This window comes from Vicugna pacos, chromosome 8 (genome assembly GCF_048564905.1).
Source record: "Vicugna pacos chromosome 8, VicPac4, whole genome shotgun sequence".
NCBI classification, from domain to species: Eukaryota; Metazoa; Chordata; class Mammalia; order Artiodactyla; family Camelidae; genus Vicugna; species Vicugna pacos.
The window spans coordinates 50644891-50668428 of NC_132994.1; the positions used below are offsets into that span (position 1 = coordinate 50644891).

General features: G+C 38.6%; 1 long non-coding RNA gene across 2 annotated transcripts in view; it reads left to right on the forward strand.

Annotated features, from left to right (window-relative positions):
• The first annotated feature begins 13192 nt into the window (after nt 1–13192).
• The window catches only part of LOC116281499 (uncharacterized), a 39566-nt gene continuing 29220 nt past the window's right edge, over nt 13193–23538 (forward strand). The window contains exons 1-3 of one of the 2 annotated variants that reach the window (XR_012075261.1): nt 13193–13400; nt 14494–14568; nt 18189–18381. This is a non-coding gene — a long non-coding RNA (uncharacterized lncRNA). Of the gene's footprint in view, nt 13401–14493; nt 14569–18188; nt 18484–23538 lie in introns of those variants that run through there. The other variant, XR_012075260.1, reaches the window with a different exon arrangement.

Below are 23538 nucleotides of genomic sequence, written 5' to 3' on the forward strand. Positions count from 1 at the left end.
TCATGTAGATATGGCTGAGAGATTGATCACAGCCAACAGGACGAGTAAGTTGCAACCTGAAACTGTTCTGAGAATTTTGCAACTTGGTGAGCTCGAGTGATCTCTGCTCTTTGGAAGAGGGGTGGGATGACAGCCACAGCAGAGTGGACGGAGGATCCTCCAGGAGATGAGGCCACAGATGTGGGAGAATGGGCACCATTTCAAGAAATTTGTTTACAAAAAGGAGGAGGAAGAGAGGAAAATAGATAGGGAGGAAATTGGTTTAGTTTCTTTTTTGTTTTTAATGAGAAAAGACAGAATGGAGAGGCAGAGATTGGACATAGGAGAGAGAAGGAATGGGGTTCTGACCGGTTGTGGTACTAGTGGAGTTACGGTATGGAGCACGTGTAGAAGAATTGGCCTTAGGTGAAAGGGCACACTCTTGTATTGTGAACCCTGGACAGATTATGGGGAGGAGGTGGGATTCTGAGGTTTTCCTAGTGGATCCCTGAAGAAATGGATTCCCTAGGTACATGAATGGTCTGCATGGTTCACCAAACTAACGAACTGTGAGAGTATGCCAGAGCCCCTCTGAGTGTGCAGTACTGCAAGGGATGTTGGGAAATATCCATGTAATACTCTGAGAAGCTAGAATCCTTGTTAACATAGTTTGTCTTCTGCAGAACACATCATGTGTTACTAGTTATTAGTCTTTGGTTGGGAGAATAATACACTGTGAATAGATAGTTTGCAGCAGGCTCTATAGTAAGATACAGATATTGATTATCTAGTCTCAAGCCAACAGGACTGTCACAACTCAAGTAACTTGTAACGGGGGCCTCCAGCCCAGGGATTATGGGATTGTATCCTCTGATGAGTGGAAGAAGGTGTTTTGAGTTTCAAAGATCATCTTTCTATAATTTCCCTCATTTCTACCAGATACTCCTTTTCTATCCAACTCCTCTCTTCATTTTCCCAGGGATTCTCTTTCCTTCTACCTTTGGATACAGATCTCTGGTGGGCTCCACTTGCCTATACCCTTGGATCAATAGGTTTGATCTCAATTCATCTTATTCTTAGATCCAGCCAAGTCTGTACTAAGGTATAAAAAGACTCTCCAGTGAACTAGATAATCTTGTTTGCTATTACTACTAGTTATAAAATGTTAGGGAGGCAACAGAGAATCTTCAGGAGACATCACAAAACTTTGGCAACCTCTAGGTCTGTTATGAAGTATATGTTTCCTATAATGATTCAGTTACCAAGACTGAACTGGCAGTAGGAGTTCGTCAGTGGCTGAGTGGTGCTGAAAGTCATCTCTGACCAGTCCTCAGAAGGCTTCAGATGTCTTCCAAATGTTTTCTTAACTCTCCCCACTGACTCCTTAAGTCATGGTCTGGATTCTACTAGATTAAGCAGAGACTGGATAAGAAATCTTGCACCAGGCACACAGTTGATGTAATTTCTTTTACTCAGAATTCTGCTATCTGTCCAATCTGGTCATCAATTCTCTTTTTCAAGGTTTGGCATCAACAGGGGAAAGAACAGATTAGGATGTCCCTCCTTTCTGAGTGATTCACACAATGTTTACTGAAGAAAGCAATTGGTCTTTCCATTTCCTTTGATAATCTGAATATTTTGACAATAGGTTTCCCAGTAGAACTCCAAAATTACGTGAAGAAATGAATAGAATTCACACCCACTGAATACATACCATGTACTGTAGATTTTAATATAATACATCATAGCACAGACTCAAAAGGACTAGCACTTGGACTTGGAACCACATTTAGGATTTTTCCATGCTACAGTAATTAACAAATGACAGAGTGATTTGACCACCCATATGTCCTGGCCTCTATGTAGTTTTCATTATCATAGCACAAGGCAGAGTTGGATTTTTACAGAAACATTTATTGTAACTACTTTAGACAACAATCTTCCCAGTTATTTCTTCTTATAATCATAGAAGAAAAATAAAATATCTGTAAAAACCACTAGACTACATTTAAATGTAAAGGCTTAATTTTTTTAAGCATTAGGAAATCCACAGAGTCCTGATTTTTCCTTCTATGCTCCTATTCCTCCCCAGTTCACTTTTTAAATTAAAGTATAATTTATATACTATAAAGTTCACTCATTTTAAGAGCATAGTTTAGGTCTTTACATTTAAGCAAAACCCAAAATAAGTTAGAAAGTAAAACCACTTATTAAGATTTTTTTTAAAAATGCACAAAACATGAATACAGAATAGATTGGGAAAGCTATCCATATTCCTCCAAAGATTCTAAACTTGAATTGGTTTATTGATATGCTGCTTTCTACTTTCAATGATCAGTTAATTCCTATACTATAAAAGGGAATTTGGAATAGAGAAAAGATTAAAAATCACTTCATTTTATAAAATACACACGATCTCAACATCAAATAGATACAGATAAAATGCCATAGACCAATCACACACATACACACAATTGTAAAGAAAAGATCCAATAGAATTTAGTAGTTTGGACAATAATAACCTACCATGTGTAATGGGGTTTATTCTAGGAATACAATGGGAGTTAACTCTAACATTGGAAAACTTACTGAAATAACATAATGAATACATTAAAAATGGAATATGTTTATCTCAAAGTAGGTCAAGTAAGTATCTGAGAGAATCCCCTCATTTTTTATTTAAATATAATAAAGCCAACATCTTTGTGAAGTAAAAATAGAAAGAACATTCCTTAATGTGACAAAGCACATCAATGTGAAATCAACCAGCTAGAGCCTATTTAATAGTGAAACCCAAAAACATTCTCTGTAAAATCAAAAACACAGGTAATCCTTTGTCAATATTATTATTTAATAACACTCTGGAATTTCAGGTCAATGGTATAAGATATGGAGCTGGATTAATTGATGTATTAGGAAGGAAGTCTCAACTTTATTATTTTAGGATGACACTTTCACACACTTACACATTTTTACACATAGGCAACTCAGAAGACTTGACGTAAATATTCTAGGAATTAATTTTAAAGTTTAAGGAAATGGCAGGATAATCACACCTAGAAATGAATTTTAATACAATGCAAAAAGAAGTGGCACTCACGATTCAACCAACAATTACAGTACCCACCAAAAAACTTGACAGATTTCATAACATTCACAAAATTATACCAAAGAAGTAGTTTAAGAAAAGTGCAGACTGTCCTAGTAATGAGCTCTGAGGAGCAGTGAAGTGGTATAGAATAGATAACTTCCTCAACATAAATTTATAAGAAGTACAAAAGCAAATTTTTTCTAAAGGTCACTTCGAGTATTCATCAAGGCATTTGTAAGTTATATTCACGCCCAGCGGTCGTATGGTGAAAGCAGAGAAGGGGCCAATCATATATCTCGGATGTAGGGTTACCTGATGGTCTAGCTTGATTTAAATACAGATTAAGACAGAAGCAGCACAGAATTGGCCTGGGACAAATGGTTGTTGAGGTTGGGTGATGTGCACAAGAAGGTTCACTATACTATTCTGTCTATTCTTTTCTACTCTTGTGGATGTGTGAAATTCTTTATAATAAAAGGCTAAACAAACAAAATTAAAACAGCAGCTCTTAATATAAGCTCACTGATCCACAGAAGGGTTTCAGTGGCTCAATAGCTCTCCTGGAATCATATACAAAATGTTGTACAGATGGGCAGCTGTGCATTTATTCCAGGGAGCAGGTCCAAAACTCTGATCAGATTCTTAGGAGTGTATTTTGCTAACATAAGAGCAATTGGAGTAAATAGCATTCCTAACTTTTAGCCAACTCTCCATGATTTTTTTGTAACTAATGCTTATGTTGAAATTGGGAAACAGATTTTAAGGCTATGATTTCTTCTTGCACAGACTCTGAAGTACAAATGAGACTTGCCAAACTGTGATGTTTGTTGGAATTATTGTGATAAAAGAATTCATGACTGACAGAACCTAAGACCTTATAGGAAAACAGAGCTGAAGAAATTGAGAATGCAAGTGAAACCACTAAAGCTGTTACAATATGCTGTAAGGTTATTAAAACAACATAAATGGGGCAGCATGTTAAATAAAGCAAGTGAAAGTAATGTTTTATAAATCTTAAAAGAGTAATTACGGGCATTATAAAATTAATTTCCATTTGCCATTTTTAACTAGAGAAAATTATTCATCATCCCCCATTGAGCTGCTTTCACATTCATTTGCTTTACTGCTGATAACATGCATTCTAGAAAGCTCTCCCCCTCCTTGCCTCCCACAGCCTAGTTTGTCTCATTCTTGGTCCAAATGTTAAAGACCTTTTAAATTTTGCCACTAGAACTTGTTGATTCCCACCTCCCAAGCCCACGATGTTCTAAAGGCAAATAGAGTGAAACAGTACTTCTTAAGAATGTTTGAACACCCTCTCTTAGAAAAACCTTAGTCCTGTGATGATTTTTTTTTCTCAACTTCCAATAAATCATGTATAGTTTCATTAGAAAACTTCCACTCTGTCATTCACTTTGTCTCCTTTCCTTCTACAAGTAAATGATTTTTAGTGAATGAACAAAAGTCCACAAGTACAGCTGTGATAATGATGATGATGATGATGATGATAGTTAATGATTATGTTGTACCAGACACCTTTCTATGTGCTTTTTGTATTAACACACGCAATTCTCATGCCAACCCTACAATGTAGTATCAGAAAGATCATCTGAAGCTTAGAAATAAGTGAAAGAGAAAAGTGGGTGTCTTTCCAGAGTATCGTTGGGCTTGCAAGTTTGATTTTCCATTACGTGGATAGACTGTTTTACAACTTTGTATAGGCAGAGGTTAACTTGTAGATTTGTGTTGAGTTGTAAATAATTCCTGTTGGGTTGATGGACTAGAGAGTGTGTGTGGGGGGGGGGAGTAGTGATAATCCCAAAGGTTATGGCTTATTGTCCTCTTGGACATTAACCAATTTTGTTTCTAATCCATCTTTTATCTGAACCTTTGTTTATTAAATTTCTCCATAAATGCCTACTTTCTCAAATGCCCTTTGGACCAGTTTTGACATCTTACTCTTCCCTCATTAAAGAATGAGTTAGATAAAATCTTTGACAAGTTCATTTTTTTTAAACCTTTTGAAAATCATACTCTAACACTAAGCACTTGCATTATAACTTTTTAATGATTGTATATTACCCTGTTGTGTGGATTAGAGTCAATTTATTCAATGTGTTCCCCTGTGGTAGGATATTGAGGATGCTTCCACAATTATTCCTTTAGGGAAAAATTCTATATTAAATATTTTGTGGCTAAACTTTTGTATTTTTTTGAATTATAATAGTACAAGTGCTATTTCTGGGTCAAAATTATGGAAGATTTTTGTAGACACTGCCCAGTTGCCCTCCAGAAATTTTGTACCAGTTTATACTTGAACAGAATATGAGAATACCCACTTTCATTTTTCAGATCCTGTTTTTCCCTGATGACACTCAACAAGAGTGACTCATACACGTAATAAAACAGGAGGAACTGATGAAAAAGTCTAACAAAAATTTTGAGAAAAAAGAACTCAGATTTGGGAATAATTTGCTGCATTATATATTAAAGGCAGATTGTATGACTTGAGAATCAACTGAGTAGAGCTGACAACACTTCAGTTATTCCCAAACTAATCTAACTAACATGCCTGGATGGCTGTCCAGTTCTGCGTGGTGTAAAGAGAGGGCAATGGAATTATTTGCAGATGGAAACAAACTCTTTCCTACCCTCTCTCCCTTCCTCCTTCCTTCTTTCTTTTTTTTTTCTCCCCACAAAACATATCTGGATGCTCTACAAAACATAAATGGCCAATTAAAGGCCACAAATTTTTATGTCATAAAGCATAACAATGCTAATTTCTGCGTGGAAAATATTCACAATCTTTATTATGAACACCTGACTATGACCTTGTGCAAATAAATAACCCAGAAAACACCTAAATTTCAGCAGTGTCATTTCCTTCATACAGCTATAATCTATTTTTATAAAGAAAGTTAAAATTTATTTCTTGAAATTAAAAAAAAAGAAAGCTAAGTGAATTTAAAAATTTTTTTTAGTAAATATATATGTTTTGAAGCACATGTAAAATGGCAGGTCCCTTTATCTTATTTGCTGAAAACCTAAGTCTATTTTCAAAGCATGAAAAATGTAAATTCTTTAAAAAAATTTTTTTTATTGAAGTGTAATTGATTGACAGTGTTAGTTTCAGGTGTACAGCAAAGTGATTCAGTTACACCCAGAAAAATGTCAGTTCTTTAGACTTGCAATTTCTTAGAGTTAACTGTGAGAACAGGTTCTATAATGCTGCTGTCACTACTATGAGTTTTACAAACTTTCAGTGCTTTATGAATATTCACTTTAATATTTAATGAGAGATGTCACTAAATCCAGACAAAGAGTGGGTTGCTGGAAATCTATTTAGGGCTCGAGGGGCCTCAGAGGAGGGGGTGGGACAGATGCAGGGAGGAGAATCCAGTGCTTCCAGAAAGAAGTTAAATGCGTGGTCTTCTTGCTACCGAAGAATTTCTAATAGAGTGAAAGCATGGACGCTTTGTCTTGAATACCTCATAGCTTCCCATTTAGGCCCAGAATGATCTCAAGTTGAGAGAGAAATATGCATATGTTAACTAGTGTAAACTTGTTGATATACTCAAGGTTGAATATGAACAAGCCTAAGAGCCCAGTGGTAGATTAGGCAGCCTTTGCCCCAGTCTCTGGGATTCCCCAGGGAGGTGGGGGCCAGGCAGAGAGAAGAGGAGAAGGTGAGCAGGGACTGGCTGACAACTCAGAGAATCCAGGGAGCTCTGCTCCCATCTCACCAAACTGCTGACCTGATATCAGACTTGTGTTTGGGGGGAGAAAAATCCCTGTTATGTTGTTCCAGGAACTGAGTCTTATTCTTCTTTTTTGTGTTTACTGAATTTCCACTAAAAGCACTTAGCTCTTTCGAGTTCTTAAACATGTTCCAGGCTTTCATAACCGTTAAGGTGAACAACCACCAAAGGGTCACCAAAGTCATTAACTTCTATGCTCAAATTGCCAGATGCTGGGGGATGTTTACCAGACCTTTTTCCCTCTGAGCCAGACCACTTTGGCACAGGTTTAGGCTGTTGTGAAAAAGGCTTTCTTGCAAATTTGCTCAAGAATATCCTCTTTCATGAAGACACACAAGTGGCCAATGGGCACATGAAAAAAAAGCTCAATATCATTGTCAGAGAAATGCAAGTCAAAACTCCAATGAGGTATCACCTCACACTAGTCAGAATGGCCTTCAATAAAAGGTCCACAAACAAATGCTGGAGAGGGTGTGGAGAAAAGAGAACCCTCCTACATAGTTAGTGGGAATGTAGTTTTGTGCAGACACTGTGGAGTTAAAAAACTAAAATAGACTTACCATATGATCCAGCAATCCCACTCCTGGGCATATATCTGGAAAAGATGAAGAAAACTCTGATTTGAAAAGATACATGCACCCCATGTTCATAGCAGCACTATTTACAATAGCCAAGACATGGAAACAACTTAAATGTCTATCGACAGATGGCTGGATAAAGATGTGGTATATATACAGGTGTGTGTGTGTGTATATATGTATGTATGTATATGTGTGTGTATATATATGTATGTGCATATATATACATATATATGTGTATGTGTGTGTGTGTGTGTGTGTATACACACATAGACACATCCCATGGGCTGGTATCCCATAGGCTGTTCGGTAGGACCCAGCCATTGGGTGAGGACCCCTAAGGCTATTCCTCCTCTCTCATGAACATAAAACTGGAAGGGCCTTGTGGAATCTGGAAGCCTCAAGGCTGGGGATCTTACTAGGAGATTTTTTAATTCTTCCATATATATAATGGAACACTACTCAGCCACAAAAAAGAATAAAATGCCACTTGCTGCAACATGGATGGACCTGGAGATAGTCATTCTAAGTGAAATAAGCCAGAAAGAGAAAGAAAAATACCATATGATAACACTTATATGTGGAATCTAAAAAAAAGACACAAATGAACTTATTTGCAAAACAGAAACAGACTCATAGACATAGAAGACAAACATGGTTACCAGGGAGGAAACGGGGTGGGAAGGGATAAATTGGGAGTTTGAGATTTGCAGATACTAACTACTATATAAAATAGATAACAAATTTCTACTGTATAGCACAGGGAACTGTATTCAATATCTTACAGCAACCTATAATGAAAAAGTATGAAAACAAATATATGTATGCATATGTATGACTGAAACATTATGCTGTACACCAGAAATTGATACATTGTAAGCTGACTACATTTCAATAAAAAAAAAGGTTGAAAAAAAGAATATCCTCTTAGGCCAAAGGGTCAGACCTCCAGTCTGAAATACTAAGGATTTATTTCTAATTGAAATCTTTCAAGACAAAAAGACAGATCTGGTCAGAAATTAAAACTGAGTCTAGAGTAAGGCTTCAATGACAAAGGGAATTTGAAGGATTGATTTTTCCACCAACTATAAAATACAGTTTTAGGACACCTGAGTGTAGTTTTAATACAATGAACAGATTGGGTCAGTGAATAAACATGCATTAAGCTGTACAATTCATACTTCCCGAACTCCAGTTGCAAGTACTCTGCATACCTAAATTCCCATGAAAACATTTTAACTGAAGAAAGGGGGCACAGTATGATTTTTCCTGAGATTCTCTGCCTGATTTTATTTTATTGTTTGAGGAAATCCATTTTCCTTGAAGTCAGCATTCTCAAGAATGTGCCTGATGCATCATTTCTCACTTCCCTGACTAAGACCAGCCCAGTGTTCCAGCCCAGCACTTGGGTAGGGGTAGCACTTGGGATTATATATAATGAGTTGGTACCCTAAGAGTGCTGGAAACAGAATTATTTGTCCTGGATTAGGTAAGAGCAGGATTTGCCTCTGTGAGAGAAGTGAGATGAGATGAGAAGCTGAGATGGTTTATTTCAAAACAAGTGCCTTGAGTATGTTTTCTTCTCCATCAGACATCAGATTTAACTTAACCCTAGACAGCCGGACAATTACTTAATTTCATGGTTGCCTTAGACTTCACTGCCTTTCTGGACACAGAGAAAACAAGTGTGAAGTGGTAAATGGAAGCTAAATGGTCCTTTTCTGGTTGGGGTGGTGGAGAAGAGGACTGTGGCTGAGAGGATGTGGTCAAGATTCCTGGGGAGTCACAGAATGACACTCTGGGTCAGTGCCAGCAGGGGAAGAAGTGTCCCCACACAGTGACCTGTGGAGGCAGTGAAGCATCTTGAGTAACAAGAACCGGAGACAGACCATCATCTCCAGGCTCTTCCCCAAATGTCTTCTCTGCAGCCTTTTAAGATCCGATGTGACAGTCAGAAGAAAATACCAAAGGTGTTTTCTTATGAGTGGAAGGTTTGATCTGGAGGACATTCAGGGAACTCTTTAGAAAGCAGTAATAGTTAAAAGGTCTGAGATCCATTGTTTCCAAATCATGTTGTTACCAAATTGAACTTTGATCCACTCCCCTGCCAAGCAGCAAAGCCAAGCTATTGACACTGGGTTGTAGTGAAGGGAAGTACAGTGTTTATTGCAGGACCCAGCAAGGAGAACAGGCAGCTCATGCTCAAAAGACCCAAACTCCCCGATGGCTTTCAGGGAAGGGTTTTTAAAGGCAACATCCGGGATGAGGGCTGTAGGGTGCATGACTTTCTTCTGATTGGTTGGTGATGAGTTAACAGGATGGTGTTTCAGGAATCTCAATCATCAACCTTCCGGTTCCAATCAGTCTGGAGTCATGTAGTCACCATCCTCCATCTGGGTAGGGGTCTTTGTTCCTGCAGAACAACTCGAAGACAAGTTGTCAGAGTGCTATGTATATGCTTTGAGGAGAAACTAGGATTCTGTTTTATTCCTGAACTATTGTCATTACTTTTCTTGCTCAAACTGCTTTTCCTTTATTTCTGCATTCCTTCACTTCCCTAATTAATAACTGCTTGACTTGGCTTTTTTGGAATTCACAGAATGCCTAGGAGACTAAAGCCATTTTCTACAAACAAGAAACAGGGAACACAGAGGGACCTTGTTACTCTGGAGGGCCCTGCAGGGTCCTGCTCACTTTCAGTATTACTTCAGATACTGCAGGTTGTGTTTCTGAAATAGCGAGGCTCAGGGTAGAAGTGCCCGAGCTTTCTGAATAGAGGTACCCTGACTTTTGAAACGCTCTTAACCAAAGCGAATTTGACTTTTCTGCATGTTCCCAGTGTTCTTCTCATTTCTCAGAAACCAATTTCAGGGATAAATAGTTATCTGTCAATTCCACTAGATTAAAGAAATGTAATATAATTGTATAATACTTCACTATTTCCCAATTCCTCTTCTTCTGCCTGAGATTGCTGAAGGAGAATTTACCGATGACATTAACTTGTTGATCTAAATCCTAGGCAACTTGGTTTCCAAATAAATCGACATTTATATTCTTTTCATGTGATACTGCAAATGTAGGTCTAATATTTATCATGGAAATAAGTATTTTATGCACATGGGTTTATTTCGGATTTCCTTTCTTCTCTTTGTTTCTTAGGCTATTTTATTATGATATTGCAGATTACTGCAGACTCTCTAGGGAAATTCTTTTCAGATTTAAGTATTTTCTATGACAACTTCTAAACCTGGTCAGAAATACTGGATGATGAAATATATAGATTTCAAGCTTGGCTTGGCATCAGTGTGAATGTGAAGCTCCATGAATATATCTTTTATACTAGTTAAAAACCAACACTAACAAAGTTAGCTTTAAAATGTACATTAATTATTGGTTATAAACTGCTAAATTGTGAAAAAGATTGTTAAATTTGTCAGGTGGACTGCACAGCTGAATGCCAGTCATAGTAATAATAATAATTCTGTGAAGAGAAAGAAAACTACCACGTGATATTGCTTACATGTGGAATCTAAAAAAAAGGACACAAATGAACTTATCTACAAAACAGAAACAGACTCACAAACAGAGAACAAAATTATACTTATCAGAGTGTAAAGGGGGTGGGAGGGATAAATCAGGAGTTTGAAATTTGCATCTCTTGGGGAGTGATGGAAATGTTAGCTATCTTGATTGTGGTGGTGGCTTCACTGGTGTACACATCTATCAAAATTCATCGAATTGTACACCTGAAATAGTGTACAATAGTGTACTTTACTGTAACGGGAATTATACTATGATAAAAGTGTTAAAAGAACAGTTCTGTGTCCCAGGAGTTGAAAAACTCTTTTCCTGCATTCTCTCATTTAATCCTCATAATGCTTTGTGAAGTGGATATTATAGATTGTGAATGAAAAATGTTACCTGCCATATTAGTAAACAAAGGATGTTGCAGCCATCCAGCCCTACAGCTGCCCTGAAGGTGAGCCCTGAGGGAACTCAGGATGGAGACAAATGGGCTGCCAGCTGCCAAGCCCTCAGCCACTGCACCACCCCCAACAGTGCACCACAAGGGACTCAGGATGGGAAAGTACAGGATATTGGTCCTAGACAGCTAAGGTGCATATCGAAGGAATGATTTCAGTGAGCCCAGAGTCTTGCATCTTCCCATACATAGAAAAGCGCTAAATTCCTTAACTTGAGATATCTGGTTTTCTTTAATTAGCAGTAATCCTTTAATATTCTGACTACCTGGTCTTTGTTGCAAAAATTCCTATGTGTCCTGGCTCCTCCCTTACATCTTCAGTGCAGTCCCTCAGAGCTATCTGAGAGGCAGTCTCCTGGGCTTGAAGTCCTCAGAAAATCCACGGAATAAAACATAATTCTCAACTTTTAGGCTGTGCATTTTTTTTCCAGTTGATAAGATAAAGAAACTGAAGTTTAGAGGTTAAGGAATTTATCTGAATCACATAGCTAGTAAGAAGCAGATTCAAGATTTGAATCCAGGTTTTGGGGGTTTTGGTACCACTGCCTTACAGTCCGAGAAAGCCTCCTTAGTCAGATTTAAAATCATAAATATATAACTGTAGTCATACCTTTCCTTAAGATTCATTAGATCTCATTCTATGGTTTTCACAATTTTCTGATTTCTGATTAAAATTTTGTCTCTAGAATTACCATTATGTTGATACTTAGCATCAAGGAAATAGGTGGTATGAGTACTCAACTGGATACTCATGCCTTTTTAAAGAAGTTCACAAATTTGTCTTTGCAATATACCTATATTTCAATTGGTGGTTGAAACAACATGATTAAAAAATGAAACTACACTTATGTCTACCTACCATCGAATTATTTTATTCTAATTTCTAGGGTTTCCAGATGGTATAAACTTTTTTTTGTCTCATTCCTGATTCCTTCCTGGATAATCTCATACAAAAGACCAGGAATTTTTTGTGTGTCTTTGAAATCAAATCTCGTCCAAAGTCCCCCTGAACTTGATGGCTTATTCAATGAATGAAACACCCGGCCACTTGCAGGAACAGGTAACAGGCCTCCTGAACTCACTGTTGGCACTAATTGGTGATGATAACACAGATTTTTTATTCCTTCCTTCTCACCTCATTGTATTATTCTAGTCTGGATATGTATGTATCTTTTGGGGATTAGAAGGCTGATTGTGCCATTATTTAGTTTGATTTATTGGCAGCCATTTGGATTCTGAATGGTCTCATTTATGATGAATCAGGGCTCTAACTAGTTAATGGGATGGTGTCAGATTCCAAATGTCTGTGTTTTCATTCCTAACTTTGGTCCAGAAATAGAATTTAATGTTCAGAAGAATAAAATAACTGCAGCTAATGTTCAGTACACAGCACATTGACCAATATGGTTCCTTTGGCTGCTTTAAACTTCTTTGGATTGGCACATACTTAATTTTGTTTTCAAGGCTCCCACCAAGACCTGTTCTTATACTGTTGAATTGAATAACCACTGAAAAAATTCAAAAGATGACCCTTTGACTTTTTATTTTATATTATTGTCTTGCAATAAAGTATATATAAAAGAAAAGCTAACATAGAAAAGAAAATCCACAAGATGATATATCAGAATTGAATCTCCTGTTCTTTGCAACTTCCCCAAGGCCAGTTTTCAATCTACATTGTTTTCACAATAAAGCAGCTGATATCACATAACATCTGTCGCTATGGTGACAATAGGACAATGACAGCAGGAAAACCAATAGTGTTTTTCTAACTTGGCCTTCTGGAATGTGTAGCAGACACGGAAGCAGCACACAGCAGTTACTGAAGGGAGAGGTCAGTGAACCCATTCAGTGAGTCACCGTCTCTTCTCCAAATCAAGGACAAGGGCCTTTGCCATCCATCCCTCTCGAGTTCCTGCCTGTGTCCATCCTTTGCCTGTTTTACTGCCTGAATTCCTTGAGAAGAAATCAAAAGAACTACAATAAAGATTGCTTGGAAGAAATCACAGAAGGTAAGAAAGAGGGATAGAGAGACTGTACAGGAAAATGGAGTTTGAGAGGAGGGCCATGTCCCAGGTCTCGGTCTAGCCCCTGGGATGTGCCCCGCCAAGTGAGGGTCCTTGGCCTCGCACAGGAAAGAATTCAAGAGCAAGCCATAACTGAGTAAAAATAGATTTATTCAGAGAGCTACACACTCCACAGACTGAGTGTAGGCCATTCCAGTAGGCCAGAGAGACCACGAGGCGTGGGGGTGGCTAAAGCAAAAGTAGATATACACACTTCAAAGACAGAGTGCGGGCCTTCTCAAAAGGCAAGAAAAAAGACCTCCTCAAGTTGTGGGGTTGGGTGTTTAGTTTAAAGTAAAAGTAGATACACACTCCATAGACAGAGTGTGGGCCACCTCAGAAGGCAAGAGAGAGAGAAAGTGACCATTAGGTGCAGAGATGTTAGTTTCTATTGGCTCGGTATCTTCATATGCTAACAAGTTGGGGGGTTATTTCAACTATTTTGGGGACGGGGCTGAGATTTCCAGGAACTGTGCCACTGCTCTCTTTTTGACCTTTTATAGCCAGCCTTGGAACTGTCGTGGTGCCTGTGGGAGTGCCATTTACCATGATAATATATTACAACAAGTGTATAATAAAGCTCAAAGTCTACTGGAAGTCAGATCTCCTGCCATCTTGGGCCTCGAGATCTACTGGGAGTTGAATTCTCCACCATCTTGGTGCTAATTGCTGTGTCATTCCTTTAATGGCTATTTCCTGCTCCCTTCCTTCCTGTCTCAAGATGGCAACATAACATTGCTAGAAAGAATATGACAGAAGGCAAGAAGCAATGTCCTGTCTTCAAATGATGTGAATTGAAATAAGCCCTGTGAAAAGAGAGAGAAAGGCAGTAAGAATTGCATCCAGGTGTAAATGGGGAGGAAGAGAAGGCAGCATGGAGGTGCAGCTGGCTATCAGCTGTATGACAGTTAACATGGCCTCAGTGGTTAAGTTTACAGTGTTAGCTTTTTGTGTGGTAACATACCTGTGTGCATCCCGGCTGGGAGACTGACAGAGCATGTTTCTCTTTCTCTTTATATAAATGTGGTCTCTCTGCAAGGCTTCCTCACAGCCTGGTGATCTCAGGGTAATTGAATGGCTGAAGACTTCAAGGACACGTGTTGCACCTTCATGAGTGAGTATTTCAGTAAAGAAAGCAGAAGCTGCATCATCTTTTACGACTTAACCTTGGAAGACCAGCAGAATTGCTTCTGCTATGTTCTTGTTGATTACAAGTGAGCCACAAACCTGCCCAGACTTGAGAGGAGGGAAACTAGACTCCACCTCTTGATGGGGGCAGGCAACAAGGTTCTAGAAAGCACGTGGGATGGGAGATATAGTTGTGGCGATCTTTGAGAAATGCCATCTGCTACTGGTGCTTTATTGGGCAGGATAGAAAGGCCATGCCCAGGGTGTATGGGAAAGCTGTAAACTTTCAACATGTGGGAACAGGTGTGTGTGGCAGAGGTGATAAGTGATGGGGCCCTGTGTCATTCATGTATTTGCCCTTCCTGCACGATGTACATTCTTTCTCTAGTGCTTGTATGAAATGACAGTGCCCTGCTAATAATGTCCCCATTTTGTTTTCTTCTTCGACAGACCACATCAAGTCTGAGAACAAAAAAACAAAACAAAAACAAACAAAAAACCCAACCCCTCCCAGACACAAGATCCAATGCGATTTAAGAGAATGAAACATAGGAAGAGAGAATGTAGGAGTACGTAGAAAGGGCTTTAGGGGAAAAAATAGCCACAGGCTGGTTCCAAAAGACGTCATAGGAACCTACAGCTGTAAAGGAGACAAAAGGCAGAGAATATCTGTGTATCTTTGGGGATGAAGGCGGTACGGGGGTAAACTTCTTAGAAAAGAGAGTAAATTATAAAATCGGACAGAAGTTCTTACATGGAAGTTAAAAGCTTCAGTATGGCAAAGGAAGACATTAAAAAAGTCAAAAGTCAAAATTCAAACAATCAAATAAACTGGGAAAAAATGTTTGCAATAAACTTAGCAAAGGATTATATTTCAAAGAGCTTCTAGCAAATGTGCAGGCAACTTATAAATGATCCAATAGAAAAATGGCCTGAAGATACCAACAGGCAGTCCACAGAAGAGAAAGGGCAATGTCTGATGAGTGTATGAACCTCTGTCATCTGGGAAATACAAATCAAAATCAAAATAAGCTACCATGTCTAACCGTTAGAGTCTAACATTAAAAATGATAATATAAAGTGCTCACTAGGGTATGAGGAACTCACATGCATTGTTGGCATGATTGTAAATTGCCATAATTTGTACAAAAGTTATCTGTCATTTTTATTAAAATTGAAAATGCATCTATCTTTACCACAGCAATGTACACTTTGGAGAATATATTCAACAGAAAAAATTATTTGCATATAATATATATGCTAAAGAATGTTTACTATGGCAATTTTCTTATTTACATAAACTAGAGAAAAATCGAAGGTCTATCAACAAGATAGTGATTAAGTTTTTTAAACAATGGAATTTAAGTCTACAGAATACCGTGTAGTCAAGTAAAAGTATTTTACCAAGTAAAATAATGAGATATATTTCTGTATCTTGTCTTAGACTTATATGAATATATAATAAAGTGAGAAAAGTTACAGAATAAATGTATATATACATACTATAGTTTATAATATGTATAGTATAAATGATATACATATACATATCATATACATGATATACATATAAATGATAAATGTAAATGCATATGATTATTTAAATAAAAGAAGTATAAAAGAAATCACTTGAAATTGTTAGTGGGATTAACAAAGTATTATTAACACCCATTTGGGATGAGATGGGAGGGAAATCTAATTTTACTTTATAAACATCTTCATCTCTGGAAATGTTTCTGCTAGCACGTATGGATGCTTGACTCAAAAGACTAAAGAAAAGGAATATCCTTTGCATGTGTTGGCTAGTTCAGCTCCTGGTCAAATAAATATCTATCAAGTGAATAAATGAATATCTCAGATCCATTGTCTCTCTTACATATGTCTTTGTTTCCCGCTTAAAGGAAGTCAGATTTCTGCAGTTAAATTCATTTAAAAAAAAATCATAGGGAGAACACTTTTGCTCTTCCCATGAGGAAGGTTATTCTAGTAAATTAAGTTTCTGTTTTGATAATTCAGGTCTCTACGTGTATCATCAAAATAATTCCAGTAAAAAAGCAAAAAAAAAAAAAAAACCCAAGAAGTGTAGACATCTCTACTGCTGCTTTATTTAGTTGGAAAATCAAAGATTTGCAGCACAGATTTTCTGACTTGATTCAGTTTTTCTGCCCAAATTGACTAGAAAATTCTCATTTTATGCAATTATAGATCTTTATTGCCTTTTATTATAAAATGCTTTCCTTAAGGAGTAGACCATTATTTAGAAAGGCTGGTTTTCTGGAGTAATTTAAAAAATTATAGCTAGCACTTAATCCTTTTGAAAATGGAATTTGAACAAAATCCAAGAACAGCTTAAAATTCAACTTCCTGCCTTGCAGGACTTCATTATAAACCCATCAATACTAATAACACAGTCAGAGTCTGTGTTTCTACTCATTGTGTTATTTTTACTACCTGATTACAACAATGGCTTAATTTTTGATGAAAATTTTAGTTCTTCCCACCCACATGATTATTTCCATTTGAACCTGGGGGGTGACTTACTGCCCTCATTCTCTAGAGGTGGGGGAGGCACCTCCAACACTCTCGCCTCCTACTTGGCATCCAGATTTCCTATTACTACTACCTGGGACTATGAGTTCTTTCCACATAGCAAACAGGAGCAGGATCTTCTCTGCAGGTGATGGATGAACCTATGCCTCAGCTCCTGGGCTGCTCCAGGAAGGCAGAACATCCACTAGACAAAGAAGCTTCCCATGAACTCCTGCTTCTCCAACTCCTATGCCCCATTGGGGAGCTCTGCAGAAAGGCCACACCCCCATGGAGGGAGAGGTCACTTTATCTCCCACCTGCAGACAGGCTGGGAGGGTCGTGCAGGCCCCGCAGGACAGCCCACATGGCTAGAAGCAGGAGCACCTCCGGTGACTTTGAGAGTGTGGGTCACCAGAAATATGATACAATGCAAGGGTTTTTGTGCAGATAGGAAATATTTCCAAGGGAACGGAGGGGAGCTCAGTTCAAAGGTCTTCTCACCTGCCGGACGAGGAGACATGGTGGCCCTCCTGAGCCAGTGATAGGCAACCCACAGGAGGCTCGGAGCTGCGGGGCAGACTGCAAACTGTGCATTTTCCTCTGAGGACAGGCTTTTTCAGAGAGATCCGGACACCAAGGGAACCACTTTAATTCCGTGTAATTAGAGAGTGAGACAGAGCACAAATTCAGTTGAGCAGTTTCAGTGTATTGAGCTGTTATAGGAAGCCTGGAAATGCTGGGCTGCTGGCATTGTGTCATATAATGAGGAAATGACCATTCCAACAAGGCAAGCCTGAAACAGAAGACGAGCCGGGTACTGGTGCGGGTGCCAGTGGAAGAAAAAAGTCCAGACCAGACCAGGAAAAGGATAATTCCTTGAACCGTGTCTGGCTAATAATGATTTTACTGATTCCCAATGAGGAGGGATTGAAAGTTAATAGAAAAACCACAGGATGTTCGATTTGTAGTTGCAGTGTATTAGCATATATATTCATGTTTAAGTTACTTTTTAAATAATTTTCTGTCATTCTTGTTTGTGTCTGTGTGTGTGGAATTATGCCTTTTTGTCTCTCTCTGCAGATGTAAAGCAAGTGGAGGCTGCCTCAGTCGGAGGGTCCCACAGGTATTGAACCTGTTATAGAGAAGCCACGGTACCACGCAGATTGGTTGGTGCACAGACTGCTGGCCTCACCCAGCCTGGGTCCTCAGTGCTGCCCAGTGTTCCTCTCAGATGCTGTCAAGTATGCAGCTCCCTCATCCATCCTTGAGCCAGGTGCATGGGCCAGAGAGGATGCAGGGAAGTGATGAAGTCACGGGCAGTTATTAGCCACGCCATACTAGCTGATCGATTGAGGAAATAAGTCATAAAGTTCAATTCTGGTCACATTGATACATTCTCTAAGGCAAGGTTTTAAAGACTCATTGTTGTCAATTACAGATTTTGATTCAGAAATAGGTGTGCAGTGGGGCCCAGAAATTGGTCTTTCCAATAAGGACCTCAGGTGAGTCTGTTGCAGGTGGTCCATGGCTCACAGTTTGAGAAATGCTACTTTAAGGAGACTCTGCTCCCTGAGCTAAGCAATTTGCAGATTTATTACAGAGTAAACAATTGACATTTCATGGCAGGTATTTCCAGGCTAGGTGTGTAGAAATGAGCTGAGATAACAGGTGTTGCCAATAAGCAGAGGTTTTTTTTTTTGGCGCAGTCAGTCTGTCACTTTTCGGGCCGCTGTAAGCATTTTCTACACTGTGTAGTGATTTCCTTCTTGGAGATGCCAAATCAGCCTCTGATAAATATGGAAAGGGGGAAAGGAATTTTCATGCAGATTAAAAATAATACCCCAAGTTCAGCCTCTCCACCACTGCAAGTAAATTTGATGGAAATAAAAGCTAAAATAGGCAGAAATGAGGACCACTGCACAGTAAAAAGGCGCCATGGGAGTATTGTGAAAAGGGCATCAAAACACACTCTAGAAAAAGAAGTGTCAGCTTCCTGGGCTCTGTGGTAATTTAAAGGCCCACAGGACTCCCTTCTCTCCACAGGCAAGTTCCTGTTTTAGCCACTCGAGATAATATCATATATAAGGGCTAGTGTGTTAAATTTTTTTCTAAGTATATAGTTACAATAGAAAAAAAAACTGGTGTGCTGGCAGGAATAAGAAATCAGAGTTCTTCTGAAGAGAACTTAAAAAAACCAAACAAACAGGGCAGGATACTTTCTGGAGACCCCGTTTCTTCTGGAGCTTCCTTACAATGGGAATCAGATTTATCCTCCTTGATCTCTGGTCTATGGAGGATGTTTTTAAGTTGGCTTGTCCCCAGAAGATGATAATTAAAGGTGATTTTAAAGTTCTTCTCCCATCCCCTCTGATACATTACTGATCAGGCCAGCTCCTGATGCTGATTGTAACTCTGAGCCGGCTCAGCGCAATCTCACAGACACCCTGAACCTCAGCTGTAATGATTTGCTAACATCAATATGTCATTTGAACGTTATCTCCTTCAGTCACTCTTTGATGAAGATGCCGATAAGCTATGAGGAACAAGGCACAGCGAAAATGAGGCAGGTAGGGAATAGGCAGATAAGATACAAAAATTTCTCGTTCCTGACCTTGAGTATCTTCATGGTGTGCCTGTGGTATCTTCCTGACCCCCCGTCTTCACATCTACCCTGAGCAAGCTCGCTGCTTGGCATACACAGTAGACTCTTCCCAGATACTGCCTGCACGTCAGCAGTGCTCTATTAATATTGAGTAATAGCAGACCTAGCACCTATCTTTCTTTTCAATCCACCTCATCTCAACTCTTGTGTTTAAAGGCAGTTCTTCTTTTTTGGGGTGTACTCCAGGGTAGCATAGCAATCCCATGCCACCTTGTTCTCTGTTCATGCCAACAGTCCATGCCTGGAGCATCTATGTTAGGTGGCTGTGGGAAGCACCTTGGGGGTGAGATGAAGGTACAGAGAGAGGAAAGTATAGACACGAAAGAGCATCCTTTCTGAGAAAAAATAAAGCAACCGACAAACCCCAAACCTGTGTTAAATAGAACAGGTTCTACTGCTTAACATGTTGATGATTATTTCACATCATTTTCTTGTTCTGAGTCTGTTTCCTCACCTGTAAATGTGAACAATAGCCACTTCAATGATTGTCCTAAAGATCAAATTAAATAATTAGGGTTGTTATATTTAGCAAATAAAAATAAAGTCAATATATGCCCCATGCAATATACTGAAAAATTATTTGTTATTTATCTGAAATTAAAATTTGCCTGGTGTCCTATGTGTTTTCTGATCTCTCTAGAAATAGTATGTGGTAACAGTAGCCATGTCTCGAGTGCCTTTCATGTGCCAGGGACCCCTAGGAACGTCAATTACATTGGCCACCATTTCAACAGAGGCTCAAAGCAGTTATAACTAATCCCATTTTGCATACAGCATGTGGAAGTTTTCCAAACTCAAATAGCATAGTCAAGAGTTCAAATCCACTATACCATGCTGATTCCTTAGTAGATGAAAGCCCTTTGAAATTGGAGAGTACCCAAGTGCTTTATTGTTACAAAGGGTCTCTCTGTGCTCATGGCTTCTATCCTGGGTACAGCAATAGGGGCTGCAGAAAGTAATGGGAATATAGAGATGAAGAGGTGTCATCAAGTGTAGGAAAAAGCCTGTATTTGTTTCTCAACTTCTAGGATGATTGCTCTTGCCGGGAAATCTGTGTGTCAAGGCAAGGGCGTAGGGGCTCTGTAACAACGTCACAGTGTGTGATGCAACGCGTGTGATTATCTACTGCTAAGCCTAAACCAGAGCAGAGATTTGTTGACTAACTGGGCTTTAAAACAAATTAGTTATGTAAGCAACCATATTCACATCTTTGCATTCTCAGTAATTCCCCTTGCAGGGACTGAGGTCACGTTGCGGTGGAATGGTTGTCTGGACATCCCTACCTAAGGGCTAGAGTGTGAGCCAGGCTTAACCTAAAGTGAGCGGGAGGGCAGGTGGGGGTAATGCTAAGCCAAGGAGAGAGCCAGGAAGGAGAACCAGGACAAGGCAGCCCCAGGCAGAGGGTGAGATGTAGGCTCATGCAGCAAGTTCTAAGGCAGAGTCAGGTAGGTGACCCCTCATAGCAAATTTTTGCAACTCCTCATGCACTACTGCCCTTGCTTTTATCTGCCACTGCCAGATAATAGGAAAGATTTGTCCCCCCAGTGAAACTGCTAGGAGTATTAAAATTTATGTAAAATACTAAATGCAGTTTGAAGATGCTTATACTAACTAGCGATGGCTCAGATTTTTAGTTTAATCTAGTCTATATACTATGTAGTATGTATAGTATGTATATAGTATGTATATACTATATATATATAGTATATATACACACACTATATGATGGTCTTGAGTTACAAATGGGGTAAACCTATTTTTACCTTGTTTGTTCTCTTTAAATATTAATTTTTCACTTAAAAAATCTATTTGTACTAGTCGAGAACAACAACCTTGCCTTTTGTGATTTCCAGTAAGCACAGTGCAAATACTTAACAAATAAGTATTATGGAATAGATTGTTTTGCACAGCATGCATAAGAAATTTATGGATTTAAATTTAATTTGAAAACATAATGAACTCAAGGTACTATTCCCAACACAGTTGGGTAGGTAAAGATTAAAATGTCATAGTCCATAAATTTGATCTGTCTTTAAGTGTGTATTATGCTGTTGTTAAGTCAAAGAGTGTCCCCAGAAAAGACTAACAAAATTTCCAATAAGAAGGGTATTTTTTTTTTTTTTAACATCACACTTCCAAAAGAGATTTAGAAATACAGCTTTTGCTTTCACATAGTAACCAGGAAAAATGACCTGACCAAGGGCTTGGAAAAGTTAGCAGTGATTTCAGTTCCTTACAGAAGTCTTATCTTCTATCACACCCTGCTTAGCACTCTTGAGTTGTATTATAAAGCGTTCTGGCTGATCTACTTAGTTAGATGGATGGTGAGATTATTGCTGCCTTCTTAGTCCACATGATGGTGGACTCTGATCAATTGCAATGGTTCTCTGTGGCAGAATGCCTTCCCGTTGCCAATGCTAAGAATCCTATTTAATGGTAAATTACAAAATCTCTGAGTAGCTCCCAGCTGAAATAGTTTGTTTGTGTTCTCTATAACAAATCCCTCCTTTGAAGTAACTGCTTTTTTAGAGGAGACTGTAGGCATTTAAAAAATCTGGGTCACCCCTTATGCACTACAGAAAGAAATTTATGATAGACTAAGGCCTAAGGACCCATCTGTAGCTATGTGGGAACTGTGGGAGGTTGTAAATAGAGCCGGTGGGGGCCAAGAGCCGCTTTCAAACAAACCCTGACCCTCGGCACCAAGGTTGCCAAATACTAAAAACAGTGGGTGGGAAAAACTGAAAAATGGGGCCTTTATGTAAATACATGATTAGAATGCTAATCATATTCACATTAATACTGAGGACTTTAATATTGAGGAAAGGATGACAAAGGAATTGGGTTTATTTGGAGGATCATTAAAACTCAGCAAATAATATTTTTTTCCCAAACACTGACCATTTTTAAAGGGACAGTCATATTAATCTCTTTTTGGTTAAAACAAGTCACACTGATATTTATTAGGGCCAAAGGTCATTCACAATACTTACTTCTGACTGGTGAAGGATTCAAGCAGCAGAAGGTAAGAAGCTTACTTTCAAGGTTATCAGAGTCACTCAGGTCAAACTCAGAGATCCTCTTGGTACTTTCTACTTTATGTTTATTTCACTATTTTCTAAATATTTTATAGTAAACATAGTGTATGGTGAGGCAATATAGAATGATGGGGAAGAGTGTATATGTTGGAGCTAATCTCACAGTTAGACTGCCAACTACTGGCTTTGTGACCTTGGGAAAATTATACCTCCTCTCTGTGTCTCATTTATTTACCTGTGCAAGGGGTTTTATGTTAGAATATTATTAGAATGCTGATCATATTCGCAATAGCAATTAATATTTTAATATTTTAATCAACAACGGATATTTTGATATTTAATATTGATAGGGTTGTTGTGAGCACTAAATCAGTTAACACAGCAAAGTAACAGCATCTAGCATATTAACACCTTCAATAGATATTGGGTATTATTGATTCTTACTTAATGACTTAAACAAAGATGGACTCCCTGTATCTGAATCTTTAGTGTTACTTGTCATTATGATTACCAGTGAGCAATGCCAAATTCATTTCTACCATCTAACAGCTTCTGGATGACTTCCTCAGACTGACATTTAGCAACCTGGGTAATACCTCCAGCATCTTCTGAGCTTCTACACTTTGCCTCATGAGCTTACAAGCCGAATACAATGAGGAGTACACCGACAATGCCCTGAACCTCGATGTCGCTGGTTTACAGGTGTTTTCATTCGGTAGGGCTGCTGTAA